Source organism: Podarcis melisellensis, assembly GCF_964234715.1.
Source record: "Podarcis melisellensis genome assembly, chromosome: 10".
NCBI lineage: Eukaryota > Metazoa > Chordata > Lepidosauria > Squamata > Lacertidae > Podarcis > Podarcis melisellensis.
The window spans coordinates 72,876,779-72,897,735 of NC_138542.1; the positions used below are offsets into that span (position 1 = coordinate 72,876,779).

Consider the following 20,957-nt stretch of genomic DNA (forward strand, 5'->3'; position numbering starts at 1 on the left):
GACTTCCGGAGGCGGCGCGAACGGCAATGGCTGCCAGCTCCTGAACGGGAGAGGGTAGCTCCGTCGAAACGGGTCGCCCGCTACGGCGAAGCGGGGACCCATCCAGAAAAACCACAGGCAGCAGAAGCCTGTGGTCCTGAGACCCGGCGGGCGCCAAAAGCAGCCCCTAAAACGACGAAGGGACCCCGTAAGGGGCTCCGGACCGCGGAGGGGGTAGCGGCGCTGTGGGTCGTTGCGCGATCAACGGAGCGAAGCCGCGTCGCTGTTGCCGGTGAGCGCTGACCTTTCTTCTTGAAACTGCTAACTTTGGAAAGCAACAACCCGTGAGTAATTTGGACAATATACTTCTAAAGCCTCTAAAAATTGTGAATTTGGCTGAAAGCGGAGTGACGAAAAACAGGAAGTCCGTCTTCCGCTGACACTGAACTTGAAAGTAAAGAGCAGGAGGAGTGGAGACAAAGAGTAACGTTTTGCATTGACTGATCTGGCACCTATTTAAACTGTTGTTTCTGGCTGATTTAAAGACTTTAAGTGGCTGATTTTTGGACCTTCATTGAGACAAGGGTACCTGTCTTCTGTTGATCTATTGGATTACAAATAAAAGTAAGAAACCCAGGTACTGGAGCTGCCTGAGTAACTGAGCAGTCAGCCTGCAGGCTTTGGATACTTTGAATCTGAACTTTGGAACATACTGAGTTTGAATTTGTTACTTTGAAACACTTGTGGTCTAAGCACTTTTGGAAACAATGTTTGGCTTTAAGTTTTAACTCTGCTAAAATTTATCTTTGTGAAGATCTTTGGAGATCAATTCAGACTTACTAATTTTAATTGGATTGGACTTCCTCCCCAAAGACATTCTAAGCTCCACCTAGAGGATTTTTGGATTTACAGCAGTGACTTTGTTTTACTTTCTCTTTCCCGGCCTCCTGTTTGAGTGTTACCATCTGGGCTCTTACTTTCTCATGGGAACAATTCAGTCTGACCTTGGTTTTTAGATAACTTTGGAATGAGTGGAACAAGAAAAAGGGGAAGAACCAGACAAACAACGTTAACTTTACCGACAGTCTCACAGCGTAGATCATCTGTGCCTGCTTTGCCTACTACTTTGCCTCCTGAGGCAGAAGCGGCTTCCCTGCTACAATCAGGGGAGGGAGAAACTGAGGAATTACAACTGGAAGATATGGCCTCAGGAGCAAGTGGCACTATTTTGGAGAAAATTTTTGAAAAATTGGAGGCTCTGGACAGAAAGGCTGACCAGCAATCAGCTAAAATTGACTTAAACACAGAAAGTTTAAATAGACTAACTGGACAAGTTGCACAGAATGTTCAATCTATTGGAGAATTGAAGGAGGCTGTAGGTGAAAATCGGAAACTGGCGGAAGACACTAGCCAAAGATTGGGACAGCTTGAAAAAGAAGTAAGACCACTCAGCAAACAAGTAGGAGAACACCAGATCTACTTTTCCATGACAGAACTTCGGAACAGGGAGGCCAATTTAAGGATACGCTCAATTCCAGAAGTGGAAGAAGGTAACTTAACTGAGTTCCTTACCAAAGAATTTTCCAAGTTTTGGAACTTAGAAGAAAAAGACTTTAAAATACTATCTGCTTTTAGGCTTGGAAGACTTATAAAGAAGGAGAAGCCCAGAGACTGTTTGATAATATTGAGATCAAAGGAGGAAAGGGACAAGATTCTAGGCCTGCACTACGGAAAGTCACTGGATATTTTGGACAAAAGAATTGAAATTTATAAGGATATTCCTAAACAGCTGTTGGATCTTCGAGCAGACTACTCGGAATTAGTAAAATTGCTAAGGAGCAACTCAATCATCTTCAGGTGGGAGTTTCCCCAAGGTCTATCGTTTACTTTCAGAGGGAGGAAGACCAAAATTAGAACGCCGGAGGATAGAGACAAGTTTTTGGTGGCACACGGAGAAGATCTTCATAAGGGACTTGGATTACCCCCAGGGCCTGAACCTCCGGGGGTTCCTGCACCCTCGGACCCCCAAAAATCTGAGAATAAGGTACCCCCACAGCAAGAATAACCAGATATATTCAGGATGTCTCTGCAACTTTTGAGCTGGAACATAAATGGCTGTAACATTCCAGGAAAAAGGAGAAAAATCTTTCACATTTTAAAAAAGGAACATTTGGACATTATTTGCTTACAGGAAACACATGTGACCAGGCTCCACAGAAAAGTGTTAATAAATAAAAGACTTGGTCAGGAATTTATATCTTCGGATACAGTTAAAAAGAGAGGTGTGGTAATTTATGCAAAAGAGAGCCTTTCACCTAAATTTCTGTTTAAAGATGAGCATGGAAGAATTTTGGCGATAGAAATACAACATCAAGGGGAAAAAATACTGATATTAGGAATTTATGCTCCAAATGAAGGAAAATCGGAATTCTATAAGAAGTTGCATGAGACTATGCTGGACTATCTGGACTACAACAACATCATTATGATGGGAGATATGAATGGAGTTGTATCAACTAACATGGATAAGTCACAGAGCCAAAAAATTTCTAAAGATGGGAGACTACCAAAGACCTTCTTTGAAATGACAGACAATATGGACTGGATTGACATTTGGAGAGTGAGAAACCCCTTGGGAAGGGAAGGAACATTTTTCTCTGAAGCCCAACTGACTTGGACAAGAATCGACCAGATATGGATAACTAGAGGTCTGGCACCTAAGATCAGAAAGGTGGAAATCTGCCCAAAGACATGCTCCGACCATAACGCACTGAGAATGGACATGACATTGATTCCAACCGGTTCCTTCAGATGGAAGATGAATGATGGCCTGTTTAGAGATCAGGAGATTACTAAGAAGGCCCAAAAAGCCCTAAAGGATTATTTTGAGATCAATATGAACACCACAGTGGAAAAAAGAACTATCTGGGACGCAAGTAAGGCCGTGATGAGGGGGTTCCTGATACAACAGAACACAGTAAAGAAAAGGAAACAAAACGAAAGGAAAGATAAAATTTTGGAAAAAATCAAGGAGTTGGAGAAGAAGTTAAGACTTAATCCGAAGTCCCAGCCGATTCTGAGAGAAATCAAACTTTACCAAGCACAATACTGTAAACTGATAAATCAGGAAATAGAATGGAAAATCAAACTAATGAAACAAAAAACTTTTGAGTCGGCTAATAAATGTGGAAAACTGCTAGCTTGGCAGTTGAAGAGGAGACAAAAGTTAAACACAGTGACAAACTTAGAGATTGAAGGAAGATGTATCCAGAACCCCGGAGAGATTAGAAAGTGTTTCCAGAGATATTTCAAAAAATTATATACTCAAGGGCCACAAGATGAAGCAGCGATTAAACAATTTTTAAAGACAAATGGACTGGCAAAGTTGTCAGAAGAAAATAGATCAATTCTGAATGGCAAAATAACACGACAAGAGATTGAGCAGGCCATCCAAAACATGAAACAGGGCAAATCACCAGGACCAGATGGGCTGACCTCCAAGTACTATAAGACATTGAAAGACTATTTGATACAACCACTGATGGAGGTCAGCAATGAAATTTTAGAGGGGAAGAAGGCGCCAGAATCGTGGAAAGAAGCTTTCATCACATTGATACCAAAATCGGAAACTGAAAAGACACAGCTTAAGAACTACCGTCCCATCTCCCTTTTAAATGTGGATTACAAAATATTTGCAGACGTTTTGGCAAGTAGATTCAAGAGGGTTTTAAACAAAGTAATCCATAAAGACCAGGCAGGCTTTCTCCCAGGTAGACATATGTCTGCCAATACAAGGAACATTATAGATATATTGGAGCTTTTACAAACAGACATAAATACTAAAGCTGTTTTAATTTTTATAGACGCGGAGAAGGCCTTTGATAACATATCCTGGAAGTTTATGAAAGGGAATTTAAAAGAAATGGGAGTGGGCCGGGGGTTTGAGAATGGGATTGATGCAATATATTCAGAACAAAAGGCTAAACTGATAGTTAACAATGTGGTTACAGAAGAGTTTAAAATTGAAAAAGGAACACGACAAGGCTGCCCGATTTCCCCGTTATTATTTATCTCGGTCCTGGAGGTGCTCTTGAACATGATTAGAGGGGACAGGTTGGTGGAAGGGATACAGGTCGGAGCGAAACAATACAAACTTAAAGCGTTTGCAGATGACTTAGTTCTGACATTACAGGAGCCAGAATCTAGTACGAAAAGAGTACTACAACTAATCCAAGATTTTGGTCGGGTGGCGGGATTTAAACTAAATAAGCAAAAAACCAAGGTGTTGGGAAAAAACTTGACAGATATTGAGTCGGAACGGTTTCAGAGAGAGACAGAGTTAACTGTGGTTAAGAAAGTTAAATACCTAGGGGTAAACATAACAGCAAAGAATTTGAGTCTGTTTAAAGATAATTATGAAAAATGTTGGTCTGAAATTAAGAGAGACTTGGATAGCTGGTCAAAATTGAAACTTTCATTGTTAGGTCGAATAGCTGCTATTAAGATGAATGTATTGCCAAAAATGTTATTTTTGTTTCAGACATTGCAGATTGTAGATAAAACGGAGTGCTTCCGGAAGTGGCAGAAAGATATCTCCAAATTTGTCTGGCAGGGCAAAAAGCCCAGAATTAAGTTTAAGATATTAACGGACGCAAAAGAAAGAGGGGGCTTTGCCCTGCCAGACTTAAAGTTGTACTATGAAGCCGCAGCTTTCTGCTGGCTAAAAGACTGGCTACTTCTGGAGGACACGGATGTGCTGGATTTGGAAGGTTTTAACAATGCATTTGGATGGCATGCATATTTATGGTACGACAAGGTTAAGATCAACAAGGTCTTTAAGAACCATATTGTCAGAAAAGCAATATTTAATGTCTGGACAAGATACAAAGACTTATTAGAAAACAAAACACCGAGGTGGCTGTCACCTTTGGAGGCTAAGGCCCGAAAAAGACCCAATATGGAGGCCAATTGGCCAAAATATTGGGAAATACTAGAAAGGGATGGAGACAATTGGAAACTGCAGAGTTTAGAGAAAATGAAAGATAAAGTGCGAGACTGGTTACATTATGCTCAGATTAAGGAAGTGTTTAAGATTGATAAAAAGTTAGGATTCCAGGTGGAGAAATCGAAACTGGAGACAGAACTGCTAGAACCTAAGACCAAGGTACTTTCAAAAATGTATAACTTGCTGCTGAAATGGAACACACAAGACGAATTGGTTAAATCGGCTATGATAAAGTGGGCCCAGGATATTGGGCACAACATTATGTTTGAGGACTGGGAAAGGTTATGGACCACCGGGCTGAACTTCACAGCATGTAATGCTCTGAAGGAAAATGTAATGAAAATGATATATAGATGGTACATGACCCCAGTGAAATTGGCTAAAATATACCATTCGTCTGATAACAAATGTTGGAAATGTAAGGAAAATGAAGGAACATTCTTTCACCTCTGGTGGACCTGCCCTAAAGTGAAGGCCTTTTGGGAAATGATATACAATGAGTTAAAAAAGGTATTTAAGTATACCTTCACCAAGAAACCAGAGGCCTTCCTTCTGGGCATGGTCGGCCAGAACGTGTTAAAGAAGGACAGAACATTTTTTATGTACGCTACAACGGCGGCAAGGATACTTATTGCTAAGAGCTGGAAAACCCAAGATCTACCCACTCTGGAAGAATGGCAGATGCAGCTGATGGACTATATGCAACTGGCTGAGATGACTGGCAGAATCCGCGACCTGGGAGAGGAGAGGGTTGAAGAAGACTGGAAGAAATTTAAGATTTATTTACAAAAGTACTGTAATTTGGTTGAATCCTAACAAGGAAGCCAGAGTAGAAATAACTGTCTACCATTAAATTATAATTTTTTATTTGAGTTTAACCTAAATATTGCACTTAAGAGCATAAACAAGATGATAATTTGCTTGGAAAAATTCGTTTTTAATGATGAAAGTGGAAGCGGGAGACGTGAGGGAGTCCGCAATAGAATGAAAGGATGTTATGAAACCTATTCTGTTTGTTAAATATGTATCTGTAAAAAATCTTAATAAAAATTTTTATAAAAAAAAAAAAAAGAATTTATCTCATCAGATAAAGTTAAAAAAAGAGGAGTGGTTCTTTATGCAAAGGAGAGCCTATCACTGAAATTCATATCTAAAGATGACCAAGGAAGATTTGTTGCAATTGAAATTCAATTACAGGGAGAGAAATTTCTGATTGTAGGTATTTATGCACCAAATGAAGGAAAATCGGAGTTCTTTAAGAAGCTACACGAGACTCTGATGGATTACACGGATTATAATATGATCTTGATGGGAGATATGAATGGAGTGGTGTCTACAAATATGGACAAGGCACAGAGACAGGTAGTCACCAAAGATGGTATACTACCAAAAACCTTTTTTGACATGACTGAAAATATGGACTTAGTTGACATTTGGAGAATGAAGAACCCCCTGGGAAGAGAGGGAACTTTTTTTTCTGAGGCTAAAATGACATGGACAAGAATTGACCAAATCTGGGTAACCAGGGGATTGGCTCCGAAGATCAGCAAAGTGGAGATTTCCCCCAAAACTTGCTCTGACCATAATGCTGTGAAGATGGAAATGAAATTGATGCCAATTGGTTCCTTTAGATGGAGGATGAATGATACTTTGTTCAGGAATGAAGAGGTGACCAAGAAGGCCCAAAAAACTCTAAGACACTATTTCGAGATAAACATGAATACTACAGTGGAAAAAATAGTAATTTGGGATGCAAGCAAAGCGGTTATGAGAGGATTCTTAATACAACAGAATGCAATTAAGAAGAGAACTCAGAATGAAAAAAAGGATAAAATCCTGGGGAAAATAAAAGAAGGAGAGCAGAAACTGAGAGCAAAACCAAAGTCACAGGAGATCCTGAAAGAGGTAAAGTTATACCAAGTACAATATACAAAGCTGATGAATCAGGAAATAGAATGGAATATTAAACAGATGAGGCAAAAGACATTTGAATCGGCAAATAAGTGTGGAAAATTGTTGGCCTGGCAAATGAAAAAAAGACCAAAACTCAATACTATTACGAATTTGGAAGTGGAAGGAAAGAATATACAGAACCCAGTGGAGATTAGGAAGTGTTTTCAGAGGTATTTCAAACAACTTTATACACAGGAGAAGCAGAAAGAAATGGACATTGATCGATTTTTGAAAATAAATGGACTACACAAAATCTCTCAGGAAAAACAGCTAATGTTGAATTACAAAATAATGGATCAGGAGGTGGAAGGGGCCATCCAGAACATGCAATTAGGTAAATCTCCAGGACCAGATGGTTTGACTTTAAGATATTACAGATCTTTGAAAGAATGGTTAATACAACTGTCAGGGAACTGACATCTAAAGCGCCGCAGGTGCAAAGGCTCCCTGAGGTTGAGAGAGCAGTAGCAGCGGAAGAGGGAACCAGTAGAGGGCGAGCAAGAACTCCAAGGGAAAGTGAGTCGGAGGGATGGCTCAGAGACGCTTCAAGCGAAACCAGTGGGGAGGTCTCAGGACCTCCTATAGGGACACCCACACCTCGACGGAAACTGTCACGCCGAGAGGCCAGATGACGTGTTTCCGTTAAGGAGCTTTTATGTTGGAAACGTTTCCGAAAGCAGCCACTTTCGGATTCTACTAGTGATTGACGCAGCCATGCTGGAGGGGCTCCGTCACAGGCAGAGGTTTGAAAACCTGATCAAACTCTGAGGGACTTGCATTTTACGCACAAGCAGCTCATCGTCCCATCACAGCAATCCGAAAGTCACCGAAAGCCAGCTTGTGCAGAGAGAAGCATCATGAGCAACCCAGCCGGAACCGGGGGTGCAGGAGCAGCTGGAGGGGGTCCAAGCCTGGAAGAAAGGTACAGAGCGTTGGAGATCCAGTTGGCGCTGCAAACGGCGAGGCTTGAGGAGAGGAGGGCTCAGGATGCAGAAAAGGGAAAGGAGAAAACCACCCCGCTCGCCAGAAAGGTACCAGGATTGGTGCAGAAATTCGGGGGGGATCCCAGGAACTATCATGCCTTTAGAACAGAGATGCAATACGCTCTAAACTTGCAGTTTGATGACTTCCCCGACGAGGAATCGCGAGTGGCGTATGTGATTGGCCATCTCGAATCCGGGGCGAAAGATTGGGTTAGACCCCTGATGGCAGCGAATAATGAGATCTTAAAGGACACGAGGAAGTTTTTTCGTGCCATGGACCTGATGTTTTCCAGCGATATTGAGCAGGGGGTGGTGCGAAGGCAGTTAATGGCTTGCCAGCAAGGAAGCAGATCTGTCCGTGAGTACTGGACTGAATTTACTATGCTGATTCATAAATTGGGGTGGGACCTATCGGCGGAGCCCATCCAAATGCTTTTCGAAGAGGGGCTTTCTTCAACCGTCAAAGATGAGCTCTCCCGGGGGCCCAGGGCGGAGTCTATGGACCAATTAACCAAATCTGCGCTGGCCATAGGAGCGCGCCAGGAGGCGAGGGCTTTGGAAAGGCGGGAAGGGAAAGGAGACCGTTGGAGGGAGTTCCGCATTCCAGACATTCCAGAGCCATCTTGCCCGCCGGCAGAGCCGATGGAAGTTGGAACAGCGCGGGCGCGCGCAGTTTCAAATCCCAGTGAAGGGCGGAAGAAGGAGGGAAAGAGCGCCAAGAGATGTTATCTCTGCCAACAGCCAGGGCACTTTGCCAGAGTCTGCCCACAAAGAAAGGAATGGCAAGGGATGGCAGGAGCTGTTGGGGGAAAGGAAGAGGAAAGCAAGGAGCAAGTAAAAGCCAACGCCTGGCTGCCACCGTCGGGGCACAGCAGCCAGGCCAAAGAGCAATGAAAGTGCCCATGCCAGAACCTCCCAGACCTGCTTTAGTGATAGAGGTGTTACTAGAACTGCCAAACGGACACCCACTAAAGGTCAAGGCGCTTTTGGATTCAGGCAGCTCCTGTAATTTCATGAGTAAGGAGTTTGCAGCTGAGCACCAGATACAGACCATCCCTTTAAGTAACCCCTTGCAGGTGACTACGATTGACGGCAGAGAGCTGTTGGGGGGAGAAGTTAGCCAACAGACTGTCCCGATGATAATGAGAGTGGCAAGGCACACCGAACAGATAGCGTTTAATGTGGCCATCCTGGGAGGAGCGCCCATCATTTTGGGGATGAGCTGGCTGGCGCTACACGATCCGCTAGTGGGCTGGCATCAGAGGGTGGTCTCCTTTGGGTCAGCGCATTGCCTAGAACACTGCAAGGAGGGGAAGGTCTCGGGAGGAGACAGAGTCACCCTAGCGGGGATGGAAGTGATGGGCAAAGGGAAGGTGCCCCCGCAATACGCAGATCTGAGCAACGTATTCAGCGAAAGGGAAGCAGACAAACTGCCACCGCATAGACCCTTTGACTGTCAAATCAACCTACTCCCAGGGGCCCAACTCCCAGTAGGCAAGCTGTACGCCATGTCAGACAGGGAGATGCAGGAGCTGAGGGAGTTCATTGACAAAAACTTGAAGCGAGGTTTCATCAGAGAGTCCCGAGCGGTGGGGGGCAGCCCAGTGTTCTTTGTGGACAAAAAGAACACAGACAAACCGAGACTGGTGTGTGATTTCAGGGCCCTCAATGCAGTGTCGGAGCCCCTGGCTTTCCCTATGCCCCGAATTGACGACATTTTGACCAGAGTAAGGAAGGGAAAGATTTTTACAAAACTGGACCTGCGGGGGGCGTACAATCTGATACGCATAAGGAAGGGAGATGAATGGAAGACCACCATGTTTACCCCTTTGGGAGCCTTTGAATACCTCGTTATGCCCTTCGGTCTACAAGGGGGCTCCGCCTGTTTTCAAGCTTTTATAAACCACGTTCTGGGACCTTTGCTCTACAAGAACGGTGTGGCCTTTTTAGACGACGTGTTGGTGTATTCGGAAGATGAGGAACAGCATGTGAGGGACGTTCGAGAAGTGTTGGGCAGGCTGCAAGCCAACCAGCTGTGGGTGAAACTGGAGAAGTGCCAGTTTCATACCAAGGAGGTGGAATTCCTGGGGTACCGCTTGTCAGACAAGGGATTGGCCATGGATCCAGGCAAGGTTCAAGCGGTACTGGAATGGAAGACACCGAAGACCAAGAAGGACGTGCAAAGATTCTTGGGGTTTGGGAACTTTTATCGGAAGTTCATCAAGAACTTTGCCCACTTGACGGCGCCCATCACCGACTGCCTCAGCAGCAAGAAGAAATTTGTTTGGACGGTGGAGGCGGATCGAGCCTTTGAAGAACTGAAAAGGGCTTTCGCCTCGGAAGAACAACTTCTGCATGTGGATTTACAAAAACCCATGAGAGTGGAAACAGATGCATCCGACCGGGCTATAGGGGCGGTCCTTCTTCAACCGGGGAGGAGTGCGTCGGAGTGGAGACCGTGTGCATTCTTCTCGCGGAAACTGAATAAGTCCGAGAGGAATTACACGGTGTATGACAGGGAACTACTTGCCATTCACGAAGCATTCCGGAGGTGGAGACATTTATTAATTGGGGCACAACACAAGGTGCAAGTGTGCACCGACCACAAAAATTTAGAGTATTGGAGAACAGCTCGAGTGCTCAACCAACGACAAGTGAGATGGGCACAGGAATTCTCCAAATTTAACTTTGAGATTTGTTATGTGCCAGGCCCAGAAAACGTCAGGGCGGATGCGCTCTCACGCAAACCAGAATATTGGGAAGGGGAGGAGGTGATCGAAGAGAGACATGTCATCCCGGAGGACCGCTGGGTGTGTGGGGCGGCGCTGGTGGGGCAACGGGAACTGGTGGAGGAAACGGAAAATGATGAATATGCCCAGGATAAGCTCAGAGGTCTCAGGGGGGAGGGCGAGAGCCCCGGAGGTTTTGAGGAAAGAAATGGGGCATTGTATTACAAAGGGGCACTGTATATACCCGAAGGTGAATTGAGGGGGAGAGTACTCAAGCAGTTGCATGATAGCCCCACGGCGGGACATTTTGGGCAACACAAAACCATGTGGTTGGTTACCAGGGAATTTTGGTGGCCTAAGGTGAGGGAAGATGTAAGGGAGTATGTAAGAGGGTGTGACCAATGTCAGCGAGCCAAAGGGGAAAGAAGGGCGCCGGCAGGGTTATTAGAACCTTTACCCACACCAGAACGGCCTTGGGAAGCGATATCAATAGATTTTATGACGGATCTGCCAAGGTCCAAGGGGAAAACAGCCATCATGGTAGTAGTAGACCTGTTAACTAAGATGTGCCATTTTGTAGCATGCTCACATGCAGTCACAGCGGAAGAAACGGCGAAGTTGTTTGTGGAACATATCTTTAGGTTGCACGGGGCTCCCTCGAGGGTGATCTCAGATCGAGGCAAACAATTTACTTCCAGGTTCTGGAGGAAGCTCATGAGCTTGCTACACGTGGAAGTTAATTTTTCAACTGCCCGGCACCCTGAAACCAACGGGCAGGCGGAAAGGGCAAATGGCATTCTTCAACAATATCTTAGGTGTTATGTCAATGACAGAGAGAACGATTGGGTCGAAAAGTTGGCGTTGGCAGAATTTGCCTACAATAATGCGGAGAATGTGTCCACAGGGATGAGTCCCTTTTTGGCTAATTACGGGTGTCACCCCAGGGCATTTCCAGGGGAAGGAGGGGAGAGATGGAGCGTTCCAGCGGCTGAACATTTTGTAGAAGAGATGGAAGCCATCCATCAGCAGCTCCAGCTCAACTTAGAAAGGGCCAAGGCACAATATAAGAAGCAGGCAGACAAGAACAGAAGGGAAGGTGAAACCATAAGGGTGGGGGATCAAGTGTGGTTGTCAACCCAAGGGTTGCCGTTCAAAGGGGGTTGTAAGAAACTGAGGCCCAGAAGATTGGGACCCTTTGAGGTGATTCAGCAGGTCAACCCGGTAGCTTTCAAACTCCGATTACCCAACCACATGAAATTGCACCCAGTGTTCCACAGGTCGTTACTGTCACCATACAGGGGGGGACGTGAAGGGGAGCACGTCAGGGGACCAGCCTTGGAAGAGAGGGAACGCCGCAACCATGTAGAGGAAATCCTCGATTCCAGGTGGAAGGGTAATCAGGTGGAGTATTTGGTGGCGTGGGAAGGGGAACCGGAGTCAGAAAACACCTGGGTAAGTGCAGAGGAAGTCAATGACGAGGTTTTAACAGAAACGTTCCACCAAAGGTTCCCGAGGAAACCTCAGCCTATAGCAAGGTTTAGGAGGGAGTATTTCGGCACCACCGATGAGGAAGAGGAAATGGAAGGGTTCGCGGAGTCGGAGTTGGAAGATGGAGTGGACTCTGATGACGAAGAGTACCTAGAGAGTAGGAACAGCAACAAGTGGAAGGAAGTGTTCGCGACGTCGGAAGATGAGGGAGGTTCTTTCAGGGGTTTTACCTCCTCACCGCCAGTAGGAGAGGAGACGGGAGGGGGTGAAGGGGGCCCTGGAGGGGAGGTGGATGTCAGGGAACTGACATCTAAAGCGCCGCAGGTGCAAAGGCTCCCTGAGGTTGAGAGAGCAGTAGCAGCGGAAGAGGGAACCAGTAGAGGGTGAGCAAGAACTCCAAGGGAAAGTGAGTCGGAGGGATGGCTCAGAGACGCTTCAAGCGAAACCAGTGGGGAGGTCTCAGGACCTCCTATAGGGACACCCACACCTCGACGGAAACTGTCACGCCGAGAGGCCAGACGACGTGTTTCCGTTAAGGAGCTTTTATGTTGGAAACGTTTCCGAAAGCAGCCACTTTCGGATTCTACTAGTGATTGACGCAGCCATGCTGGAGGGGCTCCGTCACAGGCAGAGGTTTGAAAACCTGATCAAACTCTGAGGGACTTGCATTTTACGCACAAGCAGCTCATCGTCCCATCACAACAACCATTGAAGGAAGTCTGCAATGAAATATTGGAAGGAGAAAGGCACCAGAGTCGTGGAAGGAAGCTTACATTACACTTATACCGAAAACAGAGACTGAAAAGACATAGCTTAAGAACTACCGCCCCATATCGTTGCTTAATGTGGACTACGAAATTTTTGCAGATATTTTGGCTAAAAGATTTAAAAAGGTGTTAGTAGAAGAAATTCATAAAGACCAAGAGGGCTTTCTCCTGGGCAGATATTTGTCTGACAACATGAGGAATATAAATAATATTCTAGAAAAACTACAAGTGAATATCAATACTAAGGCAGTCTTGATATTTGTGGATGCAGAGAAAGCCTTTGACAACATTTCTTGGAGTTTTATGAAGAAGAATCTACAGAGGATGGGGGTAGGTCAAGGTTTTGAGAATGGTATAGGTGCAATTTATTTAGAACAAAAGGCAAAATTAATTGTGAACAATGTAGTGACAGAAGAGTTTAAGATTGAGAAAGGGACACAACAAGGCTGCCCAATTTCTCCATTGCTCTTTATATCGGTCCTTGAGGTTTTGTTAAACATGATTAGGGAGCTAAACAGTACAAACTGAAAGCATTTGCTGATGACTTAGTATTGACTCTACAGGAGCCAGAATCTAATACTAAAAGGGTATTGGAGCTGATTCAAGAATTTGGACAGGTAGCAGGTTTTAAGTTGAACAAGATGAAAACTAAGGTTTTAGAGAAAAACTTAACTGTGAATGAGAGAGAGAAGTTTCAGGAGGAGACAGGACTAACATTGGTTAAGAAAGTGAAATATTTAGGGGTTAACATGACTGCTAAAAATGTCAATTTATTTAAGGATAATTATGAAAAATGTTGGACTGAACTGAAAAAGGATTTAGAAATATGGACAAATTTGAAGTTATCATTGTTAGGCTGAATTGCTGTGATAAAAATGAATGTGTTGCCAAGGATGTTGTTTTTGTTTCAAACATTGCAAATTTTGGATGAGATGGATTGTTTCAAGAAGTGGCAGAAAGATATTTCCAGATTTGTTTGGCAGGGCAAGAAGCCTCGAATAAAATTTAAGATATTAACTGATGCCAAAGAAAGAGGTGGATTTGCCCTGCCAGACCTTAAACTTTATTATGAATCAGCTGCTTTTTGCTGGCTGAGAGAATGGCTGCTTCTTGAAAACACTGACGTGTTGGATCTAGAAGGCTTCAACAATGCATTTGGCTGGCATGCATATTTGTGGTACAATAAGGTAAAAGCACATAAAGCGTTTAAAAATCATATTGTTAGAAAAGCATTGTTTAATGTTTGGATAAGATATAAGGATTTGTTAGAAAAGAAAACCCCAGGATGGTTGTCACCAATGGAAGCGAAGGCACAGAAAAAACTCAATATGGAGGCCAAATGGCCGAAATATTGGGAAATTCTGGAACAAGATGGAGACAGAATAAATTTGCAGAGCTTTGAAAAATTGAAAAACAAAGTGCGAGATTGGCTCCATTATTACCAAATAATGGAGGCATACAATTTGGACAAAAAAGTTGGTTTCCAGGTGGAAAAATCAAAATTGGAAACAGAATTGTTAGATCCAAAAATTAAGAATTTGTCAAGAATGTATAACTTGCTGTTGAAATGGAACACTCAGGATGAAATGGTGAAATCAGCTATGATTAAATGGGCACAAGATGTTGGACATAACATAATGATGGCTGACTGGGAACAGTTATGGACCACAGGTATGAAATTTACGGCATGTAATGCTCTAAGAGAAAATTTAATGAAAATGATTTATAGGTGGTACATGACACCAGTCAAGCTTGCAAAAATTTACCATTTGCCCGATAATAAATGTTGGAAATGTAATGAGACTGAAGGTACATTCCTTCACCTTTGGTGGACATGCCCAAGGATTAAGACATTCTGGGAGATGATTTATAACTAAATGAAAAAGGTATTCAAATATACCTTCCTGAAGAAACCAGAGGCCTTTCTCCTGGGCATGGTCGGTCAATTGGTGCCAAAGAAGGATAGAACTTTTTTTATGTATGCAACACCAGCAGCAAGAATACTCAGCGTGAAGTATTGGAAGACACAAGATTTACCCACCCGGGAAGAATAGCCGATGAAGTTGATGGACTATATGGCACTGGCAGAAATGACTGGCAGAATCCGAGACCAGGGAGAAGAGTCGGTGGAAGAAGACTGGAAAAAGTTTAAAGACTATTTACAGAAATACTGTAAAATTAATGAATGTTAGAAAAATGTTGGAATGAAGTTATATGGCTTTAGTAGAAATGTTATAAGGAATTGGTAAAAGCCTCAGCGCCTAGGGCTTGCCGATCGAAAGGTTGGCAGTTTGAATCCCCGCGGTGGGGTACGCTCCCGTTGCTCGGTCCCAGCGCCTGCCAACCTAGCAGTTCGAAAGCACCCTTGGGTGCAAGTAGATAAATAGGGACCGCTTACTGGCGGGAAGGTAAACGGCATTTCTGTGTGCTGCCCTGGCTTGCCAGATGCAGCTTTGTCACGCTGGCCACGTGACCCAGAAGTGTCTCCGGACAGCGCTGGCCCTCGGCCTCTTAAGTGAGATGGGCGCACAACCCTAGAGTCTGTCAAGACTGGCCCATACGGGCAGGGGTACCTTTACCTTTACGTTTAGATTAATAGAGTTTTAAAGGAAAAAATAAGGTTAGAATGTGTTAAGATAATTATAGGATAGAAAATAGAGGAAGATGGAAAGGAATTGCTGAAACAATTAACAGAAGTGGAATACAAAAAGGGAGGTGTGAGGAGGTCGTTGAAATAAGTGAATGAAAGATAGGATATTGAAATTGTTTGATGTGTTTTAAACTGTTTTTGTTTTGTTTTGTTAGTTTAATGTGTTAGTGTTATGTAGTGTTTTTGTATTGTTTTGTTTTGTATTGTATTGTTTATTTTTTTTCTTGTAGTGTTTAAATTGTTGGAAAAGTAATAAATATTTTAAAAGAACCCCAGAAAGTGGTGTTGGGGGATGAGTGTTCAGACCTCTGGGCTCTCACTTGTGGGGTTCCTGAGGGCTCCACCCTCTCCCCCATGCTTTTTAATATCTATATGAAGATGCTGGGAGAGATCATCAGGGGGTTTGGGTTGGGTGTTCCCCAGTATGTGGATGATACCAAGCTCTACCTCTCTTTTAAATTGGAACCAGTGAAGGTACTGTATGAGGGTCTGGAGGCAGTTGAAGGATGGATGGCAGCTAACAGATTGAGGTTGAATCTTGATAAGACAGAAATACTGTCCCGGGGGAAAGGGGGCAGGCAGGTGTGGGGGGACTCCCTAGACCTGATGAAGGTAACTGTGCCTCAAAAGGTCCAGGTGCACAACCTGGGGGTCATTCTGGACTCACAGCTGTCCATGGAGGCGCAGGTCAATTCTGTGTCCAGGGCAGTTGTCTGCCAGCTCCATCTGGTATGCTGGCTGAGACCCTCCATGCCTGGAGACTGTCTCCCCAGAGTGGTGCATGCTCTGGTGATCTCCTGCTTGGACTACTGCCATGTGCTACATGGGGCCATCTTTGAAGGTGACTCGTAAACTGCAACTAATCCAGAATGTGGCAGCTAGACAACAGAATGAGAGCACCCGCTGAGACAACATAACACCAATCCGAAAGGATCTTCACTGATTTCCAGTACATTTCTGAGCACGATTCACATTGTTGGTGCTGATCTTTAAATTGCCTCGGTTGCATTTTTCAGGCATAGATTCCTGTTACGCCTTCAGTCACAAATTTATTTGCTGAAGGAATTTTTTGCTGTCTCTGAGCTTTCTTTCCTACTCTGCTAATTGTATGTCAAACTTGCTCTAGAGATCATTATGGAGGAGCAAGATCATTGACCTAAAGCCCTACAGCCTCACTCTCTGTAGACCTGAAGGAGCGTCTCCACCCCCATCGCTCAGTCTGGACACTGAGGTCCTCCTTCGAGGGTCTTCTGCTGGTTCACCCCCCACACAACCCGTGAGAAGCGAAGTTACAGGGAAGCAGGCAGAGGGAAAGGAAATGGGCAACTATCTGACATTTAGAAGACAGCTGAAGGCAGCCCTGTATTGGGAGGTTTTGAATGTCTGATGTTTTACTGTCTTTTATATGTACTGTGAGATGCATAGAGTGGCTGGTGAAACCCAGCCAGTTAGGCAAGGTAGAAATACTACAATCATTCTTATTATATTGTTATTCTTTTGTAGTTATTTTGGATTTCGTACTGCAATATGAGCTCACGAAATGTCATGGCTGGAGAAAATCATAGGGCTGCCCTAAACTGTAATCCCACCCACAAATTCTCATTCACATGCAGTCTGTAAATTAGGGGAGGTCACACACCTCACCTGTGCTAATCCTGGCACTCTTTGGCCTGTGTAGGCACACCTTGTATGTAGAGCCTCCAGCCACAGGCACTGTCTACCATGAAAATGGGTCCTTTGACTGGGAAGAATCTCAGCTTGTCAGTCACTTTGACACTGCCTACAAAGAATAAGAGGAACAGAAATGCTTTTGAGGTGCAACTTCTATATCCATGCTGAGAGCCATTCCATGGACTCTGAACCCCTGTTTCTGATGACAGGTGTACATTATCCTCATCCTGAATGAAGCAGGCAGTGGAAAAGACAAAGATGGCAGGCTGAGAGAGAGGAAGAGGTTTCTGGCTGCTTCCTGGGTGGGATTGTGGAAACAGAGAACGGCTTCTGAGAAGGCCTCGCCCCTCCCCCTCGGGATTTGAACCGCTGCGTCTGGACAGGGCAGGTGTTTATGGGGTGGGAAGAGGATGGAGCTTGCAGGAAGGAAGGGGTGGGGGAGTGGACCCCCACTTTCGACAGATCCCTCTCTGGTCGCCTTGAAGGGGTGGCCGATTCCTAGGTGGGAGGGAGAAGCCAAGGCGGCCCCTCCCGAGATTCCACGCGTCCGCCACGATGGAAACCTCCCCCTACAGATTGGTCTTCCTGTATATCTCTCCCCCCCCACGCCAATGCTGCCCTTCCCGCCCCAGGGATGCTCCCCCCCGACTTCCTCGACCCCCTCCCTCTCTCCCGGAGTCTCCCCTGCACCCAGAGGCCGCCTTGGCGGGGCTCACCCCTCGACCTGCGCGCCCCATCTCTCCATCCAGAGGACAACCCCCCCCCCACACACGAGCCACACGGGGGTCTCTATCCAGGCGTCCCTCGCCGCCGTTAACCCTTTCATGGTCCGCCTTTATCCGTGCGGAGCCTACAGGGCCCCAGGGATGCCTGCGCGGGGGAAACGGGGCAAGGCGTGGGTGTCCCATGTCCGCCCCCGCCAGGGCGCCCAAGGGGCCAGGGAAAGCCCCCTTCAGGCCCTGCCCGTGGGGCCCAGGAAAGGCGCTTTGGGGAGCTGGAGGGAGTCTCTGGATCCTTCTCTCCCCTTCCCCCGCGACCCCTTTACCTCTTTGTCCTCGCTCGCGAGTCTCATTTCCTTTACTGCAACATCCTCCCCTTTCCGAAAGCGCGCGACCCTAGAGCTCCGGCGCAGAGCAGCAATCCGGCGCAGAAGCTCCACTTCCGCGAGAAGCAGGCAGATTGGGAGGGGGGCTCATCCCCCCTTATTCCCGGAACAGAAGGCAGATGGCGAGGATGAGGAGCAACATATTGGGGACGGGATTTGGGGTTGTGGGGGCGGGGTGGGAGAAGGATGTCCCGGGAGGGGAGGGAAAGAATTGAGCGGGGGCGGGGAGGAAGGTTTTTCCTCTCCCCTCTTCCTCCTGTAGATCAGGAGAGCGGGGGAGGGGCTGATCCTGGCAATCCAATTACAAAGTGGGGTTCCCCCCCCAATGTTTACATTGCTAAATCCTTCCCTCGCCCACCCCACGCCACGAGCCGTGTGTCCGTGCTTTAGGTATTGGTGCTCTTCAGACCAGGATGGGGGGGCAGTTATACGACTCCCCAAAACCCCAAGTCCCCACCACAGCCTCGGACTAAGGCCAGGACAAGGACCGTGGACACAGGCACCTTCCATGCACAACAGCAAAGAGGCTCAGAAAAGCAGCCTATGCAATTGTAGCAAGAAGCGGATACCATGAATCGGACTGTTTCCTCCGACTCTCCAATACTGTATAGAAAACTGTAGAAACGTCAAATAATCGCCAAGTCAACGGTTTGACGGATTTCCTGGGTTCCAACGCCTAATGACTCCTCTGTGATTGGGGGATCAATTCATAGGCCATAATCCCTTAGGAGGCAGGAGGCGATCAAGGGCCCCAGGCAGAAATCCATCAGGATGGTGGATTGAATCCTGATGCATTTAAAGTGTTTAAAGCAAAGCAGCTAGTAAGCCTGATCTTTATTGATCTATTGCAACAGGGTCCTCACTCACCACACGCAGGAGGGAGGGGGAACCCAGAACAATGGCACACAAGGCCTTCTATAGACATTTTAAATGCCCTGCCCTGGAGCTCAAGACCATCCCTCCACACATCATACACCAGTGTTTTTCAACCACTGTTCCGTGGCACACTAGTGTGCCGCGAGATGTTGCCTGGTGTGCCGTGGGAAAAATGGAAAAATTCAAAAGATTTAAAAATAAAGTATTTTATAATTTTTCATATTTCTGTTTACTTACTATTTCATAATAAAGTAATTATAAAATACTTTCTTTGTGTTTATTTGATTCCTATTCAAGAGAATTACTTTATATATAGTCAATATAGGCACAGAGTTAAATATTGTAACATTTTCTAATGGTGGTGTGCCTCGTGATTTTTTTCATGAAACAAGTGTGCCTTTGCCCAAAAAAGGTTGAAAAACACTGTCATACACACATCACAGAAGGGGTGTAACCCCAGGACCCACCCCCATACATCATATCTACATCACAGAAAGGGCGGTTTACAACAGAAATCTGAGTGGTTTGTTTACCTCCTGCCTGCCAGGTTACCTGTTTAATGGTCACTTGATTGGATTGCCTGGGGAGCCTGGCCAGTCTTTTGCGATGATAAATACTTACCGTAGTTCCTGTGCCAGGTCACAGGCTCACACCTTATTCATATCTTAAATGTGCCCTTAAGAAAGGATTTGTGAAGGAAAAGACAATGGGCAGGCTCCTCCCATCTCTTCCTCTCTTTTAAACTGGAACCAGTGAAGGCAGTGAATTCCCTGTGTGTCTTTCTGGAGGTGGTTGGAGGATGGATGGCAGCTAAGAGATTGAGGTTGAATCCGGACGTGGGAGGCAGGTGTGGGGGAGGCAGGTGTGGGGGACTCCCGGTTACTGATGGCGTAACAGTGCCCCTAAAGGACCAGGTCATCACCTTTGAGTATTGGGGTCAGTGCCCCTATTCCTCCAGCAGGAGCGATTGTGGGGCTTCCTCGCCCGCTTCCATTCAGCTCCGCCATTCCCAAAGGGCAATTCTTCTTCAGCCATGGTGGGAGCAGACGGGCTGGAAGCTGAAGCGGCTTCCCTTGGAGTAGGCTTTGTTTCCCTTTCTGCTGACCTCAGTCTCTTGGATTGTGGCCAGCTTTCCTCTTCCATTTCCCTGAATGCTGAGCAGTGTTGGATGTGTGGGGAAGTGAAATTCACCCCAGAACTTTTCCGCAGGGTTCCCTCCGCAGCACAGAAGGATGGGGGGGGGGAGGGAGGAACATGTACTAATAAACGAACACTCCTGTGAATGGAGAGAAGCAGAAAGTGGAGTCCCCTATAGATCAGTATTGGGACCTGTGGCTTTTCAACTTGTTCATAAATGATCTAGAGTTAGGAGTGAGCAGAGAGGGGGCAAAGTTTGCTGGTGGCAGTAAATTGTCCAGGATTGTTCAAACAAAGAGAGATGCAAGGAGCCCCTCAAAGACCTCTCCAAACGGGGTGATTGGGCTGAAAATACAGTTCATTGTCAACAAGATTAAAGTGATGCATGATGGGGGGCAGGGAAACACCCTCTTAATATCATGTGCAGGATCATGGGGTCTGAACCAGGTTTCTCTGTGTGCTCTAGGAGACCAGGGGAGAGGGGTGAGGGAACAGCTGCAGTCGCCTGCGGTTCCTGCGCAATGTTTGCCAACTTGCCAAAGGTTGCAGGCAGCTTTACCTGCAGCAATTGTATGTTGATTGCCCTCTTAGAAGACAAAGTCCAGCAACTGGAG

At 45.8% G+C, this 20,957-nt stretch overlaps 3 protein-coding genes across 7 annotated transcripts in view; all 3 read right to left on the minus strand.

The window, feature by feature from the left end:
* Positions 1 to 5,714, minus strand: part of LOC309378787 (uncharacterized protein) — a 78,129-nt gene extending 72,415 nt beyond the window's left edge. The window contains exon 1 of the mRNA XM_081927457.1: positions 5,650 to 5,714. The gene's annotated coding sequence lies outside the window, so the exon portion shown is untranslated. The remainder of the gene's footprint in view (positions 1 to 5,649) is intronic.
* LOC309378608 (uncharacterized protein) overlaps positions 1 to 18,846 on the minus strand; it is a 179,700-nt gene extending 160,854 nt beyond the window's left edge. Inside the window, exon 1 of the mRNA XM_081926985.1 lies at positions 18,313 to 18,846. The gene's annotated coding sequence lies outside the window, so the exon portion shown is untranslated. The remainder of the gene's footprint in view (positions 1 to 18,312) is intronic.
* Positions 1 to 20,800, minus strand: part of LOC309378722 (uncharacterized protein) — a 44,433-nt gene extending 23,633 nt beyond the window's left edge. The window contains exon 1 of one of the 5 annotated variants that reach the window (XM_081927334.1): positions 20,312 to 20,800. The gene's annotated coding sequence lies outside the window, so the exon portion shown is untranslated. Of the gene's footprint in view, positions 1 to 16,221; positions 17,144 to 17,193; positions 17,318 to 20,311 lie in introns of those variants that run through there. The other 4 variants (XM_081927332.1, XM_081927333.1, XM_081927331.1 and 1 more) reach the window with 4 other exon arrangements.
* Positions 20,801 to 20,957: the final 157 nt, after the last annotated feature.